Consider the following 19,835-nt stretch of genomic DNA (forward strand, 5'->3'; position numbering starts at 1 on the left):
TTTGCCACGGAGAACTGGGATCTGGGGTAAATGCAACTGGTTCCTTTCTCCCTGGGGGCTGTAGTTCCTAATCCTTCAGACTCAGCCAAACTAGAAAGAGAAACCTCTCCTTCCAGAGTATCTGGCGGGTACAAGAGACTCGCGCAGAGGAAGTGGGTTCTGAGCTCAGCAGTTGAGCGGATTCTCAGGCTGTAAGTCTGACTGCTCAGGGGAAGGCCCGGCGCCCAGAACTTGAGCTCAAATAGCCTGGAGGCGGGCGGGGCGGGGGCGGGGCGGGACCGAAGGCGGGGCCTGGCAGAAACCTGCTGGGCGTGGCCGAGTCTGGAGCGCGGCCCAACAGGAGCCCATTGCGAGTAGTCTAAGGTCGGGGGCGGGGCCGACGGGCGCCCAGTGGGCGTGGCCGAGGGCAGGTGGGCGCGGTCAGGGCCGGAGGGCTGGGAAAAGACTAGACCCGAGGGTGAAGTGGGCGGGGATTGGGGACAAGTCAAAGACCCGGAAAGTTGGCCCTGCAGAGGGTCTCCAGGGAGAAGGCGGCACGCAGCGAGTGGAGGGAAGGCGCCCTGGAACCGGAGCGGGCGCGGGAGCTGTGGGCCCGGTAGGAAGGGTGAGGTCGCTGCAGAGCTGGGCGCGTGAACTCCTGCAGGGACCGTGGCGAAGGTCCCGCCTGGGGAAGGAGTCCCTAAGGCTTTGGCTTCTTGCTGCCTCTCTCCTGTCGCTCTCGGGGAAGCTGCAAAGACGGGGATCTTGAGGCTGCGGGAGGCCTGGGAGACTGGTCTAGGCTTGCCGGTGGCTTGTTGCCCCGAAGTCTGGTGGTGGTGGTTTAGTCGCTAAGTCGTGTCCGACTCTTTGGATCCCATGGACTGTATATAGCCTGCCAGGCTTCTCTGTCCATCGAACTCTCCAGGCAAGAATACTGGAGTTTCCATTTCCTTCTTCAGTCCCGAAGTTTCAAGTCCTGCACAGTCAAGCTTGAAACCCGAGATTCAGAGTCCCGCGCAGAGCGAGGCCGAGGGCCCCTGTGGCTCCAGCTCAGGGTCGGTGGGCAGAAGTGCTCTGGGGTTGTAGTTTGGCAGCAGTGCTGGTTTTCACTTCTGGGGTCGTACTTGGGCAGCTGTGCTGGCCTCAGGGTCATCTTTTCCACGCTTGTTCTCCTTTATAAGCTTTGAAATCATACCTCTAAGCCTTGGGCCTCAGCTTGCCGCTTTATTTTACTGTCGTGGTCTTTCCATTGTAAAGATACTCCAGACACACTTAGGTGCGGATATGATCATGGTATTTACAGCCGCGATGTGATATTTTGAAGACGCCTCAGGTGCAGAGACACCTGGGGGGGGGAGACGTTTAGAGAACTTCCTCCATGTGTAGACACACGAGTCTATTCATCCTTAAATCACTTCTCCAGTGGAGAAAACAGACAAGCATTGACTCCTATCCTAAAGGGTCTGTCACATTCACTGTCATATAGAATGAATATCAATAAGAAAAAAGCCCTAAAAAGTAGAACTCCTCCTTGGCCAGTTACATTTTATTTTACATTGGCAGGAGGGGTGTACAGCTTTTATCCTGAAGGCCTGATGTAATTCCAGAAATAACCTAGCCCCTTCGAAAAGAAATCTCAGTGCAAGAGGCAAAGAAAAAGAGATCAGACAGCTGACTGACTGCTGATAGCAAGATAGCAACTTAATTTTTTAAAGGATAAGAGTTCTACTTTATGAAATGCTGTGTTCATTTGTGGAGGCTAGATGCTGCTTTATTATTATAAAAGTGACTAAACTATATGTAGATTTTTTAAAATAAATATTCTGTTGTTGTTCAGTCGCTAAGTCATGTCCAACTCTGCGACCCCGTGGATCGCAGCATGCCAGGCTTCCCTGTCCTCCATTATCTCCTGGAGTTTGCTCAGATTCATGTCCATTGAGCTGGTGATGCTATCCAACCATCTCATCATCTGCTACCCTCTTCTTTTGTCTTCAGTCTTTCCCACCATCAGGGTCTTTTCCAATGAGTTGGCTCTTTGCCTCAGATGGCCAAAGTACTAGAGCGTCCGCTTCAGCAAGTCTTTTCAATGAATATTCAGAGTAGATTTCCTTTAAGATTGACTGGTTTGATCTCCTTATAAACTTTGCAGTGCGTATAGTTAAAATTTGATCCAGATAGGAGCAAAGAACAACAGATCATTTACAGTCTTGAAAAGTCTACCCCTATGTATTTAATGCCTTCTTAGTCTTGCGCTTGGCCCTAAGATCCCTGGTATTGTAGTAGGTAGTGGACCCCTATGTAAGGCTTGTAGAAGTTGTTCTCAGAAATAAGCCTGAAGACAAAATAATGAACTACAGAGAATGGGAGGAGCTTTCTGACCTTGGAAAATATCCATTCTTGTTACCATATGCTTTAAAGGGTTACTATATGAGGAATCTTTCTTCTACATATCTTAAATACCTGAGTCAACCAAACAGTAACACTGCTGAGAAGTCCTTACGCTGTGCACTGCCTATGAACTTCACTGTTAATAGGAAAACCTGAGATGGTTGTTGAATACGTTTTTCATATACTGAACACGGCATCTTTCTGTTTCTCAGTGGTTCGTGTTTTTCTAAAAATGTTTCATTTAAAAAAAGCCTTCTCATTCATAGACTTTCCTCCCTCAGTTAAAAAAAAAAAAAAAGAAGACGAAAAATAAAATATCTGCTCCCACTTAGTCATCTGGCATAAACTGGCTCTGTGGTTCTGACGACCTGTTTCATGAAACCATTATCTCTCTGAGTACAACTGTCTCTGCCTGCTCAGCATGGGAGTCCTAAGTGTTACCCATGTCCCTGTCCCCTTCCAACGAGGCATGGCCATGGAGCTGCCTTGGATAATTAAATATAAGTGGAGTGACCTGTGTCACTCCCAGGTGGAAGCTTTAAAAGCCAATGAGAGGCATACCCCACTCTCCCTCTGCCAGAGTGACCACTGGTTTTCTAGACAATGGCTGTTCTGTCAGCCTGGAACACAGAATGAAGACAACCAGCAGAGTCCCCATCACTCTGTGTTAGACACAGTGTGAGCCAGAAACCAGCTTCTGTTGGGTTTAGGCCCCAGGGTTTGGGGATTTGTTTGTTAAATCAGTAATAACCTAGCCTATCCTGACTAATACAGTCAGGTAAGGTCTGAGTCACATGCCTGCAGGGATTACTGGTTTCCAGCTTATCAGATATCCTGGGAGCCTAAAAGAGGGAAGGTTCTGTAAGAGTGTGCTTCTGTGACCAGTGTTCCTTTTTAACTATCAGATGAGATAGCAGGTAGACTTGTTTCCAGAACACTCAAGTCAACTTTGTGATTTTAATCAAAGGTGAGGAAGATGGCATTTAGATGTTTAATCACATTCTCTAAGGGCAGCAGGTGTTAAAGTGTAAAGTACAGAAAAGTTCAATGTCCATAAGGGATAGGAATTAAGGCCGTCATTTTCATTTTGAAAAATGCAATTTATATATAAATATAGTTATATCTATAGATACAGATATATTTATAAATACATAAAATGTAAATATTTTACATACTTAAAATATATAGTATAAAATGTATATTTATATATATAAACATATCTTGTATACTTATAAAATCTAAATGTATTTTTCTATATAAATACATTATTTAAAATTTTAGCATTCTTCCCAAATTTTCCGATATAGAGGAAGGTTCACAGATTCATTGTTAAGAGACAGTTCTTTCCAAATGTAGTTATATCAATAGATGCATTGCAGAAATTATTTTGTCACCAAGGGACCCTTGAAATGAATCATCCATACTTACCATTGACTACTTTCTAATTTTTTTTAAAGCAGCCTCAAACAATACTTTAAATATCATTTCCTTGCTTCCTTATTTCAGATCTAAGACCTAGATTTTGCTCTCCCCATGCAGGAAGCAATGTGTTCCCTCTTTTCCTCTGACTTAAACAGAAGTGAAGCAGGGAGCATTTTGCTTAGGGCAGAGCCATGCTGCCTTCTTAGGGATGTTGGCTATAAATCCAGTCTCCCTAGAGGTTAACAATCAAAGTTCTCCCCCTCTCTTACTCAGACGAATGATATGATGATGATAAATTGCTTGGACATGACTGCCCTGAGCACTGGTGTGATGAATTATGTTGTTCAGGGCATGACCAAAGATCCTCCACTGTCAGTCGGCCACACTGAATATTGGCAGTTTTCATAAGTAGCTTTCTGCCAATTTTGGTATCTGTTTTGCTTATTAAATTCTCTGTTCTCACTGGTCATGGTTTTAGTTCTAAATCATCTCTGTCTTCCTCTGAATTCACTTAGCTAATCAACCTTTTGCTTTCTCTGTTCCATATTCACTAAAAGGCTCGTCTGTGTCTCACAGTTGTGTTCAGTAAACACTGAGTCTTCACAGAAACTGTTAAAATAATAATTATTAGTCCTTTCCATTAAATTCAGAGTGATGATAGCTCATCTCACAATGGCTTAATTGGGTAATTATTTAGTGTTTGAAAAACACTTTGAAGACTCTATTGGTAAATATTATTATGAATTTAATGTTCTGTGTGCAATTGAAAGCCCACTGCAACCACAAAATCCTTAGTATTTTTGTACCAAAAAAGATGTCTTTCTTAATATTGCTTACTATTTTCAAACTTGTATATTATTGATTTTTGAAATATTTAAAATATTTTCTTTCACACAATCTCAAAGTTATCATGTTTATTCGGTCACATTTCTAGATCTCATCTACTACATTCCTTATGTCTCTGAAAAGTTAAACATCATATTCTTGGTCTGTGAAAGTTTGTAGGAAATATGAAGTGGATTCCCTGGTTCAGGGGTATTTCACATTATACAGCTGCCACATCTGTTGTGTGTGGTATCTGCTTAACTTTTCAGCAAGCTTTTCTATTAAGCCCTGACAAATAACTGCAATAATGATTTATTTCCTCTCAGTCTATACACTGAGCTGTCACCTCATTGGCATCAACATTTGTCAAAAAGGATTAGATTATATTGCATATGCCTGGCCAGACTCTTGACAAATTTTCTACTCACTTGATAGACCCAGAGCCCCCTGGTGTAATTAAAGGCCACTTCCATGGCTTGGACTACACGACCTCTATTACTGACTGTATTGGTTTGCTAGGGCTGCATAACAAAATATCACAGGCTGGGTGACTTAAACAAAAGAAATTGATTTTTTCATTTTTCTGGAGGCTAGAAGTCTGAGATCAAGGTTGTACGTAGATTTGGTTTCTTCTGAAGTTTCTCTTTTTGGCTTGTTCATTACCCGCTCCTCCCTATATCATCACATGGTCTTCCCTCTATGTCCTAATCTTTTCTTCCAACTACACAAAATAGTATGTTAGATTAGAACCTACTGTAACAAACTCTTTTTAATATAGTTTCCTTTTTTAATATAGTTTCCTTTTTTGTGTCCAAATACTGTCACATCCTGAGATAGTGGGGGTTAGGACTTGAACCTAAGAATGTTTAGAGGGGGTACAATTCAGCCCATCAGACTAGCCTACAGTAATAATGGTCTTTGTGTTTGAGTGTGTGCTTAGTTGTTCATTTGTGTCCAGCTCTTTGTGACCGCATGGACTGTAGCCTGCGAGGCTCCTCTGTCCATGGAATTTTCCAGGCAAGAATACTGGAGTGGGTAGCCATTCCCTTCTCCAGGGGATCTTCTTGACCCACGGATAAAACTTGGGTCTCCTGTGTTGCAGGTGGATTCTTTACTGTCTAAGCCTCCCGGGAAACCCAATGGTCTCTAGAAACTACCATTTTTGGAGGGTTTAAAAAAATTATCAAATTTGAGCAATCAAGTGATAACTACAAATTTTTGTAGAGTCTACTCAGTTCAGGAACCTCTTAACATTACTTGGAGGAGAGCTTTATGTTTGTGACTTAAAAGACTGAACTGATGAAAATCAAAGCAACATGATTAGATGAATTCTACATAGTGTATTAAGCTGTTAACCATAAAATGCATGTAAGCAAGTATATCTTGCTGTCTGAACTATCACCATTCAGATATTTGTGATGACAACTAGCACATATTTTTAACCTAAAATATCCTCTCTGAATCAAAAACATGCCTTGACTAGTCTGGCATCAAAAAGGGTAACAGGATATAAAATACACTTTGGTCCTATCACACATCTTTTCCCTGGAGGGTGACATCTTGTGCTCCTGCTGTAAGATGTGTTCGGAATCTCTGCCTCCTTATTATCAGCTGAAAATGTCCATGAAAGCAGAAGAGTCTCTGAAGAAAGATGATGAACCAAGAGGAAGTTAGATAAGCTCTTATATTTGAAGAAATATTGGGAACGTGAAAACCTCAAAGGCGTCGATGTCCCCTGTCTGCATCAACCACTCATCCTAGAGTTGATACTGGAAAACTTCACCATGTTCAGCTTCAGAACAGAATTATAGTTTTCTTTTAAAGCTCTTTTTAAAATGCCTTTTGCAGTAAATGGATAGCCAGAAATCCTTAGAGGATTGTTATGTGGGTTTATGAGAGTATGTTAGTAATATTTGGGATAATTGGTTGAATGGTTTTGCATGAGCTGTGAAACATTATTTTTCCCTTCAAAAACTTTGTAGTTGGAATTACTGTTGAAGCTGTGTGATGATACATAAGGGTTCATTACACTGATCTGTCTACATTTGTATACTTTTAAAATGTCCACATTAATAAGTTCAAATAAGAGAATTTTTTCTTCAAAGATGAAATTATATCTATAATTATGTAATCACATAATACAATCATATGAATATATAATTCATTTCTTCTTTATATATATATATATATATATATATATCCTGTAATGCAAAATTTGATACCATCACATTTAGAGGGACAGATTAAATTTGAACAGTAAGGTATGCAAGTTTACATAAGAGAATACACACATAGGTAGAATGTGGTTTTCCATAGAAAAGTATTGTTGAAACCTTTACCCAGGAAAGGCTACAAGGACGTCTTTGCTAGTTTTAGCCTAGATTATTTGACACATGTTCTTATTTATCACTCCCTGGTCTATGGCACGTCTATCATACGATGAGTCAGTGCTTTTCTACAAGTTATAGAGTTTCCCAGGCTGCAGTTTTTCCAAGTTCAGTTTTTAACTTCAGCGCCTCCATTTGCCACTGCACAAATTCACATAACACAGGAATTTCAGAAGGGGCCACTGGCCCCCAGTGCAGATCTAAGGCCTAAACACTGATTCCTTTTGGCTTCTGTGTTCTTTTGAACTTGCCCCAGTATCAACCAAGAAAGAATAGTTTCCAAGTATTCTTCTTTTTCCTGTGGAACTAAATATCTGGGAGCAGCTGAGTGCATAAGTAGTGAAGATTCTGCTGTTTTAAGTATAGACATGACAGAGACTTTGACCTTACAGCCGTATCTGCCCTGCTACGTGTCCAGGGAGATAGAAGATTCCGGCAGATCCAGCTGCAGTGTTCCTTTCTGACCTTCTTCATTCCTCCCAGGTATTGCCTTTTTAACTTTTTGTCTATCAGAGTATTTCAGTGGAAAAATTAAAATATGTCAAGCTAAGAGATTCAGGTTTAAACAGTCTCCACGCAGATTCTACATAGTTCTACATATTCTTGCCTACTGAATGTCACTGAATTGTTAAGATTTAAAATATATACAAGAACATATACAGTTTCTAGCATTAGGGATATTTATGGGCCTTTGCTATTACGTATTCTTGCCACAGTGAGTTCAAAATGATTAGTTTCCAAATTATTTTGCTTTTAAAAATCAGAATTGCAATTTTTTTTAATGTGGAGTTTTCATAAGGCATTATGTAAGGATGCTGTGTTATCTGATGAAGCTGTTTCCACTTACTTATTTTTATTTTTGTTTTTAGTAATAATTTGGCTAAAATAAGTTTTCGTTAAGAAAAGTGAAAGTATTAGTCACTCAGTCATGTCTGACTCTTCACTTCCCCATGGACTGTAGCTTGTCAGGCTCCTCTGTTCATGGGATTCTCCAGGCAAGAACACTGGAGTGGATATCCATTCCCTTCTCCAAGGGATATTCCCAACCCAGGGATCGAACCCAGGTCTCCCACATTGCAGGCAGATTCTTTACTGTCTGAGCCACCAGGGAAGCCCAAGTTTTCAGGAATTATTCTTATATAATGTGATGATTTTACAACACTGTCACTAAAGGAGAGTTTATTTATATCTTGTTTCTCTAAAAAGAGTGATGTATTAAAACTTTAGAGTTTTACTCTATAAAAATTGGAAAACTTACTAAGTAGTTTTACTGTCTGACCACAGTGTCTCGATCTATAGTTTTTTACACCATATACTATCACATTTATATTTTTATATCCACATCATTTAAAATGATGTCAATTATAGGATCAATGAAAAGGTCTGAAAATTAAAACTGGATAATAACTTTCTCTGACTAATTAGAAGTCAAGATTATATTTCTGATATGTTGTGGGGATGTTACCTCCAGAACAGGAATTAGTTCCTTAATAGGCCAGAAAAATTAAATGTGTTACAAGACATTGCAGAGATGTTAAATGTCATTTAAAAAATTCATTCATTTTTGATTGGAGGATAATTGCTTTACAGTATTGTGCTAGTCTCTACCATACATCAACCGGAATCAGCCATAGGTATACATATGTTCCCTCCCTCTAGAACCTCTCTTCCACCACATCCCACACGTCTAGGTTATCACAGAGTACCTGATTTGAACTCTCTGTGTATAATGTCATCAGAGTGAATGAGTAAATTCATCATTCATTGGTATTCATCAAATTTGATTCACTCTCATATCATCTTTAAGAGTGTTTGCCCAACAAGGACCTAATGTACAGCACAGGGAACTCTGCTTAATGTTATGTGGCAGCCTGGATGGGAGGGGGTTTGGGGGAGATGGATCCATGTATCTGTGTGGCTGAATCCCTTCACTGTTCACCTGAAACTATCACAACATTGTTAATTGGCTATACTCCAATATAAAATAAAAGGTTTCATAAAAAAAAGTTTAAAAAAATAAGAGTGTTTGCTATGCCTATGTACTACCTTCACTACTAATGACAATATTTTTCTTTAAACCAACCCATTGTTTTTCTTTGGCCTCATCCTAAGCAAAAATGTCTGAAATCATAGGCTTGCAGTGTTTATTACTTTCTCCCCTAACATATATTAAATAAGTAAATACTTTTTAAAAACATTTTTAAATGTCCATATATCACCTAAAATCAATTTGAACACCAGTGGAGTATATATCACTTTCTGAAAACAGTGACAAAAAACAAGCAAATTGACTTTTTATACTTATCTCACTGCCCACTAAAAAGTAAAGTAATTCTTAGTTGAAAAGTTGGCACACAGTCATTTTCAGAATAGTTTCTTCACCTGTACTGTGATGATTAGAAACTCTGAAAACAATAGAAAATGTAGTTACCTGTGTATCCATATGTATCAGTGTACACATATACTTAGATAATGGATCATTTTAGCTGGTACTTGGGAAAGAGGCAAAAGTTTCCAGTTGCTTAGACCAGTAGGCCCCAACCTTTTTGGCACCAGGGACTGGTTTCATGGAAGACAATTTTTCCATAGACCCAGGGTGGAGGTGAGGTGGGGTGAGGTGGGGGATGGTTTCAGGAGGATTCACATACAGTAGGGCACAGGCTCCTATGAGAGTCTAACGCTGCCCCTGATCTAGCAGGAGGCAGAGCTCAGGAGGTAATATGAGTGATGGGAAATGGCTATAAATACAGATGAAGCTTTGCTTGCTCACCTGCCTCTCACCTGCTCTGCAGCCCAGTTCTTACCTGGGGGTCCCAGTTTAGACAGTCAGCATCATTTATCTGAGGGCTAATCACCACCATTATTTTATACTAGTGCCTCTATTTACTCTTAGTCATAAGCACTATAAAGGGTGACCATAGAAAAGAATCATCCAGGTAGCAAAATATTTTTCTCTCATTTGCTAGTAATAATCTGAATTTACCAGTAAATACTATAGTACAGTTTGTTATAGGATAGTTTGCCTTGGTGGGAAATCAGAAAAAGAACTAGAAAGATCAATATTTTTACATTCCTTGCATAGCAGTGTTTCACCTAATTTTCTACTACATGTAAATCCCCATTTGTTTAACATCTAAACACAGTGAGCTTGTGGAGGGGTGGCCACAAAATCAGTTTACAGGCCTTTGAATGTTACTTCACATAGAATCAGAGAAGTTGTATCTGAAAGGAATGTTAGAAATCACCTTGCTTATTCCTTTGTCTTATTAATGAGAAAACAGGCCCACAGTTCAGTTCAGTTCAGTTGCTCAGCCGTGTCCGACTCTTTGTGACCCCATGAATCGCAGCACGCCAGGCCTCACTGTCCATCACCATCTCCCGGGGTTCACTCAGACTCACATCCATCGAGTCTGTGATGCCATCCAGCCATCTCATCCTTGGTTGCCCCCTTCTCCTCCTGCCCCCAATCCCTCCCAGCATCAGAGTCTTTTCCAATGAGTCAACTCTTCGCATGAGGTAGCCAAAGTACTGGAGCTTCAGCTTTAGCATCATTCCTTCCAAAGAAATCCCAGGGCTGATCTCCTTCAGAATGGACTGGTTGGATCTCCTTGCAGTCCAAGGGACTCTCAAATGTCTTCTCCAACACCACAGTTCAAACGCATCAATTCTTCAGTGCTCAGCTTTCTTCACAGTCCAACTCTCACATCCATACATGACCACAGGAAAAACCATAGCCTTGACTAGATGGACCTTATAAAGGAATGTCTCTGCTTTTGAATATACTACCTAGGTTAGTCATAACTTTTCTTCCAAGGAGTAAGAGTCTTTTAATTTCATGGCTGCAGTCACCATCTGCAGTGATTTTGGAGCCCCCAAAAATAAAGTCTGACACTGTTTCCACTGTTTCCCCATCTATTTCCCATGAAGTGATGAGACCGGATGCCATGATCTTCGTTTTCTGAATGTTGAGCTTTAAGCCAACTTTTTCCACTCTCCTCTTTCACTTTCATCAAGAGGCTTTTTAGCTCCTCTTCACTTTCTGCCATAAGGGTGGTGTCATCTGCATATCTGAGGTGATTGATATTTCTCCTGGCAATCTTGATTCCAGCTTGTGTTTCTTCCAGTCCAGCGTTTCTCAGGATGTACTCTGCATAGAAGTTAACTAAGCAGAGTGACAATATACAGCCTTGACGTACTCCTTTTCCTATTTGGAACCAGTCTGTTGTTCCATGCCCAGTTCTAACTGTTGCTTCCTGACCTGCATACAGATTTCTCAAGAGGCAGGTTAGGTGGTCTGGTATTCCCATCTCTCTCAGAATTTTCCACAGTTTATTGTGATCCACACAGTGAAAGGCTTTGGCATAGTCAATAAAGCAGAAATAGATGTTTTTCTGGAACTCTCTTGCTTTTTCCATGATCCAGCGGATGTTGGCAATTTGATCTCTAGTTCCTCTGCCTTTTCTAAAACCAGCTTGAACATCAGGGAGTTCACGGTTCACGTATTGCTGAAGTCTAGCTTGGAGAATTTTGAGCATTACTTTACTAGCATGTGAGATGAGTGCAATTGTGCGGTAGTTTGAGCATTCTTTGGCATTGCCTTTCTTTGGGATTGGAATGAAAACTGACCTTTTCCAGTCCTGTGGCCACTGCTGAGTTTTCCAAACTTGCTGGCATATTGAGTGCAGCACTTTTACAGCATCATCTTTCAGGATTTGAAACAGCTCAACCAGAATTCTATTACCTCCACTAGCTTTGTTCGTAGTGATGCTTTCTAAGGCCCACTTGACTTCACATTCCAAGATGTCTGCCTCTAGATTAGTGATCACATCATCATGATTATCTGGGTCGTGAAGATCTTTTTTGTACAGTTCTTCTGTGTATTCTTGCCACCTCTTCTTAATATCTTCTGCTTCTGTTAGGTCCAGGCCATTTCTGTCCTTTATCGAGCCCATCTTTGCATGAAATGTTCCCTTGGTATCTCTAATTTTCTTGAAGAGATTGCTAGTCTTTCCCATTCTGTTATTTTCCTCTATTGCTTTGCATTGATCACTGAAGAAGGCTTTCTTATCTCTTCTTGCTATTCTTTGGAACTCTGCATTCAGATGCTTATATCTTTCCTTTTCTCCTTTGCTTTTTGCCTCTCTTCTTTTCACGGCTATTTGTAAGACCTCCCCAGACAGCCATTTTGCTTTTTTGCATTTCTTTTCCATGGGGATGGTCTTGATCCCTGTCTCCTGTACAGTGTCACGAACCTCATTCCATAGTTCATCAGGCACTCTATCTATCAGATCTAGACCCTTAAATCTATTTCTCACTTCCGCTGTATAATCATACAGGATTTGATTTAGGTCATACCTGAATGGTCTATTTACCCAAAGACACACTCTGAGCAAGTCAACTTTTTTTTTTTTTTCGGTAATATAGATGTAGTTGGTAAATTTCTAGCTTGTCTTTCTCTTTGGGAAATAGTGATGTTTTCATAAAGTAGTATGCTGTCCCATCTGTGTGTATTCTTCCATTTTTGGAATACAGCACATTAGCATTAATGTTTGATCCCACTTAATATATTATATAGCTTCTAGCTTTTTAAAAAATCAATGTATAGTTGATTTACAACATTGTGTTACTTTCTGCTGTACAGCCAAGTGAATCAGTCATACATGTATATAAATTCTTTCTCATATTCTCTCCTACTATGGTTTATCCTAGGACATTGAATATAGTTTTCTGTGCTATACAGTAGGATCTTATTATCTACCCATTCTATATGTAATAGTTTGCATCTGTTAATCCAGAAGCCCTAGTCCGCCCACCTGCCACACCCCCTCCCCCTTCGCTACCACAAGTCTGTTCTCTATGTCTGTGAGTCTGTTTCTGCTTCACAGATATGTTCATATTTTAGATTCCACATATAAGTGATATCATGTAGCTTCTAACTTTTATTTGTATCAAAAGATTAACCTATTGCATGTTATCATAAATGATGTCTGTTGCCTTCAATACATTTGAACAAGAGAGGGAAACTGGTATTTTTTAAGCAGCATCAAGATTTCAGTATATTTCCCATGATAAATAAAATTTCTGTTCTTATGGTTAGTGCTCTTGGATTCAAATCTCCCTGAGTTCCTGATTTTTTCATCTCAGTATGTCTGATAATAAAATAATAGAAAACTGATAACCAAAGGTAATCAAGTAATTTTTGATATGAATTCATAATGAAAAGTATATGACATGAGTTACTCTGAGCATTAGCCTGAGAAGTGAGTTGAATGTCATGTGATGCCCATGCAAGAAATCAAGGAAGACTAGGTATCGAGGGCCATAGACTTTACCTATGAAATTAAAAATCACTTCTAAAGGAAGGACAACTAATTTCATTTATGTAATAATATTGCTCCACAGCCTGTCAGTAAAAGCAGCTCTGAGCACTTAGAAAGCACATCTGTATCTCATTGCGCTCCAATTTTAAAAGTGTCATTAGTTTTTTTGGGAAACTGAGCCGTGGCGTAGTTCTGAGATTTCCCAGGCACATATAACTAGGAAAGGGCCAAATTAGCAACCATGAGCCCTCTGAATGCTGATATTTGCCATCACTAAGAAAACGGGCAATCTTTAATAAAGTAAGAGACAATGGCCAGTTGGTAATTCCTCTGCCGTTAATGCGACCGGACAGTCCGTATTCCACATCTGCCCCCTGCGTTTTCAGACCCACGGCAGCTCTGAAGCCTGCGTGTTCTCTGCAGCCACGATAATGAACTCCTCCATCCATCAGCATCTCTAGAACGCCTGCCCCAGGCCTGTCACCATGCTCAATGCTGGCTGTGACCTGACTCTCACTGAACGTTGAGCAGAGAGGAGGATTCCTTGAGAGTTAAGATAATCCGTTTGCAATTCCCCCACAGTGTCTCCAGAGAAGATCAGAGGCTCCTCCAGTGAACACAGTGCCCTGCCAGGCTCTGCATCACATGCCATTTGTCACTGATACACATAGGCAGTTTACTCTGTGGCTTCAAACCAAGGAGAGTGTCAGGGCCTGGGCGGTGCTTTTCTGAGCCTTGATGTGGTGCTTAGGGAGACCATCTCGGCTCATTCCTCTATTAGTGAGAAAGATCAAGGTCCAGCTTCAATGTTCTGCTCAGACCCCAGCAGAGGAGCAGGTTTTTTTGCTCTCTCTTTTCGCTTCACCCTTGGGCAGGGCTGTGGCTGTGAAATCTTTCCTTCTTCCCGGGGTTAACGGCTACAGAGATGCCAGCTGGACTGTAAGGAAGGCTGATAACCTGGACTCCATTCCTGCCATACAGTTTTTGTCTGACCCTTTATTAATTGGCAAACCTTTTCTTTTCAGGAGCACCTTGTGTGATTGTTCTCATAGGTACGTAACACCAGTTACTTCAAAATTTAGCATACGGGGCCTTCCCTGACGGTCCAGTAGTTAAGACTTCACCTTCCAGTGTACGGGGTGTGTGTTAAGATCCCACACGCCTCATGGCCAAAAAAACCCAAAGCATAAAACAGAAGCAATATTGTAACATTGGGTTTCACTGGTGGCTCAGCTGGTAAAGAGTATTGTAACGAATTCAATAAAGACTTTAAAATGGGCCACATTAAAAAAAATTCTTTTAAAAATTAGCATAAGAGTATTAATGCTGCATGTAATTGGTCCTAAACCTGACTAAATTACAAAGTCCTCAAAGAGCGGACAACGTCTGCTTTTCCTTTCTGTACCACAGAGAGGGAACGGACCTCCTTTCTTACTGTTGTGTGAATCCTGAACAAACACAAAGAAACAAGGAAAACAAAAACCTCACCTCCTATGAAAGGAAATTTCTTCAATTAAAGGTCTCAAGGCCAACCTTACTGTAAAATGCGCTGACCTTTTGAGAAGTGAAATGCTTTACTGCTAAGCATCACTTTTTAAAAAAACATTTTTTAAGCTTTCATATCGCAACGACAGGGCTCCATCACGATTAATCTTATATGGCAATGTAGTGACAATGAGATGATTTCTCTGGAGAACCTATGCTAATACTATTAAAATGCTCTTACAATGCCAAAATGATTGCAGTGGAAGCATGTGGGGACTGTGCTTATGTGATTATGATATTCTAGTGATGGGTGATTACCATAGGAAACTAGTAATTCAACTCTGCAGGGACTTGCATTATGAAGCCATTATAACATGAGATTATAATGACACAATAACTTGGATGCACATTCGTGTTTTGAAAGCGAAAAGCTAATTTGAATGCAAGTAGTGTTTCCATTAAGTTGTAATTAAACACTGAAAGCAATGCTTGTTTAAATTTAAGACGGAGACATACAAGCCAGAAGTGAAAATGCTGGGAAGGAATGCATGCCAAGTAGAGGTTTAGGAATGGTTAGAGCCATTTACAATTCTGCCCTTTAGTACTTACTCAGGGTGAAAGCTCACCTTGAAGTGGCCTCCCGAGACTTTCTCCCCCTCTGCTGGCCCCCTAAAGTAACCAAGAGCCACATCAGGACCCAAGAACCCTGGAGGCAACTCCCATTTCTATCACTGCCATCAATTAACATTTGAAGCCTTCTGGTTTTATTTTGAAGTGGGCATGAGAGTACCTTACCTCCCTCAAAGCAAGAAACTAAAGCAATTTTTTTTTGCCATTAAAAGTAATCTTTTTAAAAATATGATACACTTAATCCACATTCAAAATCCGACAAAACAGATAAGCACAAAGGAGAAAAAGAAAACAAGAAAAAATTCTACCCTTATAGCCACTATATGCCAATACGAATTAAAAAAAAAAAAAAAAAACCTACTGTATAGCTCAGGGACCTCTACTCAATATTCTGTAATGACCTGTACGGGGATAGAATCTAAAAACAAGTGGATATATGTATAAGTATAACTGACTCACCTGGCTGAACACCTGAAACTAATACAACATTGTAAATCAACTATACTCTAATAGAAATTTAACTAAAAAAATTCTGCCTCTAGAAATAACCTCTATTAGCACCTCTGGGTATTTTCTTTCTTTCAGACTATTTCCTATGCATAGTATATGCAATTTATCCCTCAAAATATGTTCGGTTTTTTTTTACAATTCTGTAAAAACCTACTTATTCATTCTTCCCATCCCTCGAAGTTGCAAGATTTATTTCTTATCCAAGAGAATCTAGTTGATAAGTTTTTGTTTTCTAAAGGTCAGCTCACACTGGACGATTGTACATGTCACCCAGGAAATTATATTTTGCTATTAGAGAATAGTATTTGTCAGGGTTTATGCTCTGCATATATCAGTTACAGGATAGTTCTATAGTAAAATTTTCAGATTCTTGGCAACACTACAAATGCTTCATTAACATTTATATCTGTTTAGGAATGAGTGGTGCATTTGATAAGTCACAGAGTTCTAATTTGTTCTTAATTGATAATTTCTATATGGCTTAGGTCAACATAAAGACAGATTATGAAAAACTAGGAAAATTCAGGAGCTGCTGAACTTGTTAGATAAACCCCTGCATTAGCTTGTTCCGATGGCATAAGGACACACAACAGCTATTATATACTCCCTCCTAGTGATGACTCAAAGGGGTTATTACTCCTTGGTTTAAATATAGTTGAGTTTTTTGTTATTAAGTATTTCATTTGCACTTAGAGATGCTGGACGCTTTATCATCATTTTTTATTACCACTACTTGCAACAACCAATTTAGGTAGATACATGCAAATTACTCCAGTCCTTATTTTTATACTCACACTTAATGGCTTGATTCGTGCCATCTAGGCCACAGCTGAGTTGGGATTAGATTTTCTTCTTCCTGAGGCCAGTAAGTGATGTTCCCTCTGAATGGTATTTCCACATTAATGGACACCAGGATAACTTAATGTGGTGATTACAGTAAATATCTACATGGTTGAAAAAAGGCAGCACTGGACTAACGAGTTAGGAGACTGAGTTCTGGTCAAAGTTACCAGGAAAAAAAAAAAAAAAAAGATTGAAAATGAAGCCTTTGCTGGGACCTCCCTGGTGGTCCAAGGGCTAAGACTCAATGCTCCCAGTGCGGAGGGGCTTGGGTTCAATCCCTGATCAGGGAACTATACCCCACATGCCTCAACTGAGAGTTTACATATCACAACTAAAGATCCTGCATGCCACAATTAAGGCCCAGCACAGCCAAATAAATTAATAAATATTTAAAATACAGTAAAAATAAAAATGAAGTTGAATTAAGTAATTTCTATAGTCCCTTTGAGCTCAAAAATTTCAAGATCAAATAGTATGTAACATTAATTGAAGCTTTCACATTTTAATTATAAATATTATGCATTTTAATATTTAATCTTAATGTTTATTTTACCTGCTTCAAAGCCATTCATCTAAATGCAAAACCCTGCCTTATTTAGATGCAGCTAATAATTTGTCATGTTTTAGCAGACTTGTAATTTGAGTTCAAAAGTCTTTTATATTTAGGAAATTGATGGAAATGATTAAAGTTGCAGATGTAAATCTGATGCAAAGAAGAGATTAAAATTATAGTGCTTTGGCATACACATACTTGTTAAAGTACAGTTAGAGCTCAATGAAAGGAAATAGTGTGTTGAATAATACTTAAAATATATTATTTTCTGTGAATTCTTAGAAAGCAAGGAACAGCAATGATTTGAGGTATGACATTAAATTATAATATTAGAAAAACTTTCTAAATCTTTTAGGGTATCTTACTTTCAGGAGGAAATAAATAAATAATATATTTCCTTTATATTTAAATGCATATACATGACTAGGGATCAGTTAAGTTTGTTTTGGTTGTAGGCAATTTTCCTAATTTCATGAGACATTATCTAGAAAATTTAGAATTCCATTAGAGCACTTTTTCTGCCATATCAAAGATTGAGAAAGAGTGATTGTTGCTCTAAGACACACGTAGTTATTATAGACTTGCCCTGGTCCCATTGTAGTAAATCAGTTTTCAGGAGTAGAAATAAGCTGTTTGTTACTTTATTTTTAGTACATCAAATACCAGTCTTTCCCCAAAAGAGGTTTCTGTGTCAGATGCCACCCTCTCTTAGGACCAGGCAAAATTCGTTTTATCGCCTTCTTTCCTAGATCCATCAGTTCCTAGATCCATCAGTGAAGATTATCTCTAACACTATTTTTCTCAAACTTGAGGATCTACAGATTCTCAACAAAATTTTTTATTTTTTTCTTTCCATTTTTATGATAATCTAAATAACTGTAAGCATAGTCTGGATCATTATAGCATCTTACATCTGATCATTGCTGTAAGATTTCATTATTTGTATCTCCATTTGTTTTTTAGACTTCAGTGATAAGAAATTATTACCTAAAACCACAGGCAGCATCTATCTTTTTTTCTGATTCCCTCTCCCAAACTGTCTTTGTTTCCTTGGGTTTGTAGGATGTTCAGGTCAGTCTCTCAGTCGTGTCCTACTCTTTGCGACCCCATGGACTGCAGCATGCCAGGCTTCCCTGTCCATCAACAAATCCTGGAGTTTACCCAAACCCATGTCCATTAGGTCGGTGATGCCATCCAGCCATCTCACCCTCTGTTGTCCCCTTCTCCTGCCTTCAATCTTTCCCAGCATCAGGGTCTTTTCAAATCAATCAGTTCTTCACATCAGGTAGCCAAAGTATTGGAGTTTCAGCTTCAACATCACTCCTTCCAATGAACACCCAGGACTGATCTCCTTTAGGATGGACAGGATCTCCTTGCAGTCCAAGGGACTTTTCAAAAGTCTTCTCCAACACCACAGTTCAAAAGCATCAATTCTTCGGCACTCAGCTTTCTTTATAGCCCAACTTTCACATTCATACATGACTACTGGAAAAACCAGTAGTTTGTTAGGAGGTGGTAAGATCGAAACAGTGTTGATATAGTCTGGTGAAGTGGTTTTGGCCCTTTAATTTCCTTCATAAGAAGTGGATTTAGTTTATAAACTAGATAATATATGATAACTGCATGTCTATTATTTAGAGTCTAACTTTAGAATCCATACCACTATCCTAAGAGTAGAACCAAGAGTCAAGACTTACTCAGTTTCCTAGTCTTCATTTTTCCTAGCTTTTGCTATTTGCAACTGTGTCTTTAACATAACCAACCTCCTTAAGACTGGTACCCAATCTCTGTGTTGCTAAGGGAAGGATGAGGATATAGGGAAGGCAGCCAAGCTTCTGACAAGCCCACCAATCAAAGCTAAGAGATTGGATATCATGATACATTTGGATTCTTGTCCTGTGTTCTTTTGCAAGAAAAGGGAGATGTCTATTTTTTTGGTGACCATTTTAAGTGTTCATTAATAAGTGCAGGTTGACTATATGGGAATCAAATCTAACAGTAGCTGTATGTATATTGATAACTGACTCTGCTATACAGCAGAAACTAACACAACATTGTAAATAAACTATACTACAATTTAAAAATAAATAAGTAAAAAAAGAAAAAAAAAGTGCCAGTTGAATTGCAAAGGAGAAACCTGAGAGATTTCTCTTATACTATTTTTAAAGGCCTCCTAGGGGATGCTTCCAGGGACTAGAGCAGTACATTCTGCCTTCAGTGAAAATGGAAGATAGCCCATCATTCTTATCTGAATAAACCCCATTTCCTCCTTGGTGAAATGGGAATAATAATAAAAGTGGATTTCAGCTAAAAGTATGTCCAATGGTCCAGTCTTCTTGTCTTCTCGGTGGCTCACCTTCTGGTCATCCCTTGTTAATGTCACAAGGACATTAGGAGATTTAATCAAAGTTCAGAGAGAGTCCTGAGCTTTTCAGAGAAATATATGACATTATCATTGTAGATCATACTTTTGATATTTCATAATCTCTTGAA

The 19,835-nt window shown here is 39.4% G+C and overlaps 1 protein-coding gene across 5 annotated transcripts in view; it reads left to right on the forward strand.

The window, feature by feature from the left end:
- Window positions 1–418: 418 nt before the first annotated feature.
- PTER (phosphotriesterase related) overlaps window positions 419–19,835 on the forward strand; it is an 80,168-nt gene continuing 60,751 nt past the window's right edge. Inside the window, exons 1-2 of one of the 5 annotated variants that reach the window (XM_069546450.1) lie at window positions 419–595; window positions 7,394–7,484. The gene's annotated coding sequence lies outside the window, so the exon portion shown is untranslated. Of the gene's footprint in view, window positions 605–3,272; window positions 3,335–7,257; window positions 7,485–19,835 lie in introns of those variants that run through there. The other 4 variants (XM_069546449.1, XM_069546451.1, XM_069546447.1 and 1 more) reach the window with 4 other exon arrangements.

The sequence above is a fragment of the Ovis canadensis genome, chromosome 13 (assembly GCF_042477335.2).
Source record: "Ovis canadensis isolate MfBH-ARS-UI-01 breed Bighorn chromosome 13, ARS-UI_OviCan_v2, whole genome shotgun sequence".
Lineage (NCBI taxonomy): Eukaryota > Metazoa > Chordata > Mammalia > Artiodactyla > Bovidae > Ovis > Ovis canadensis.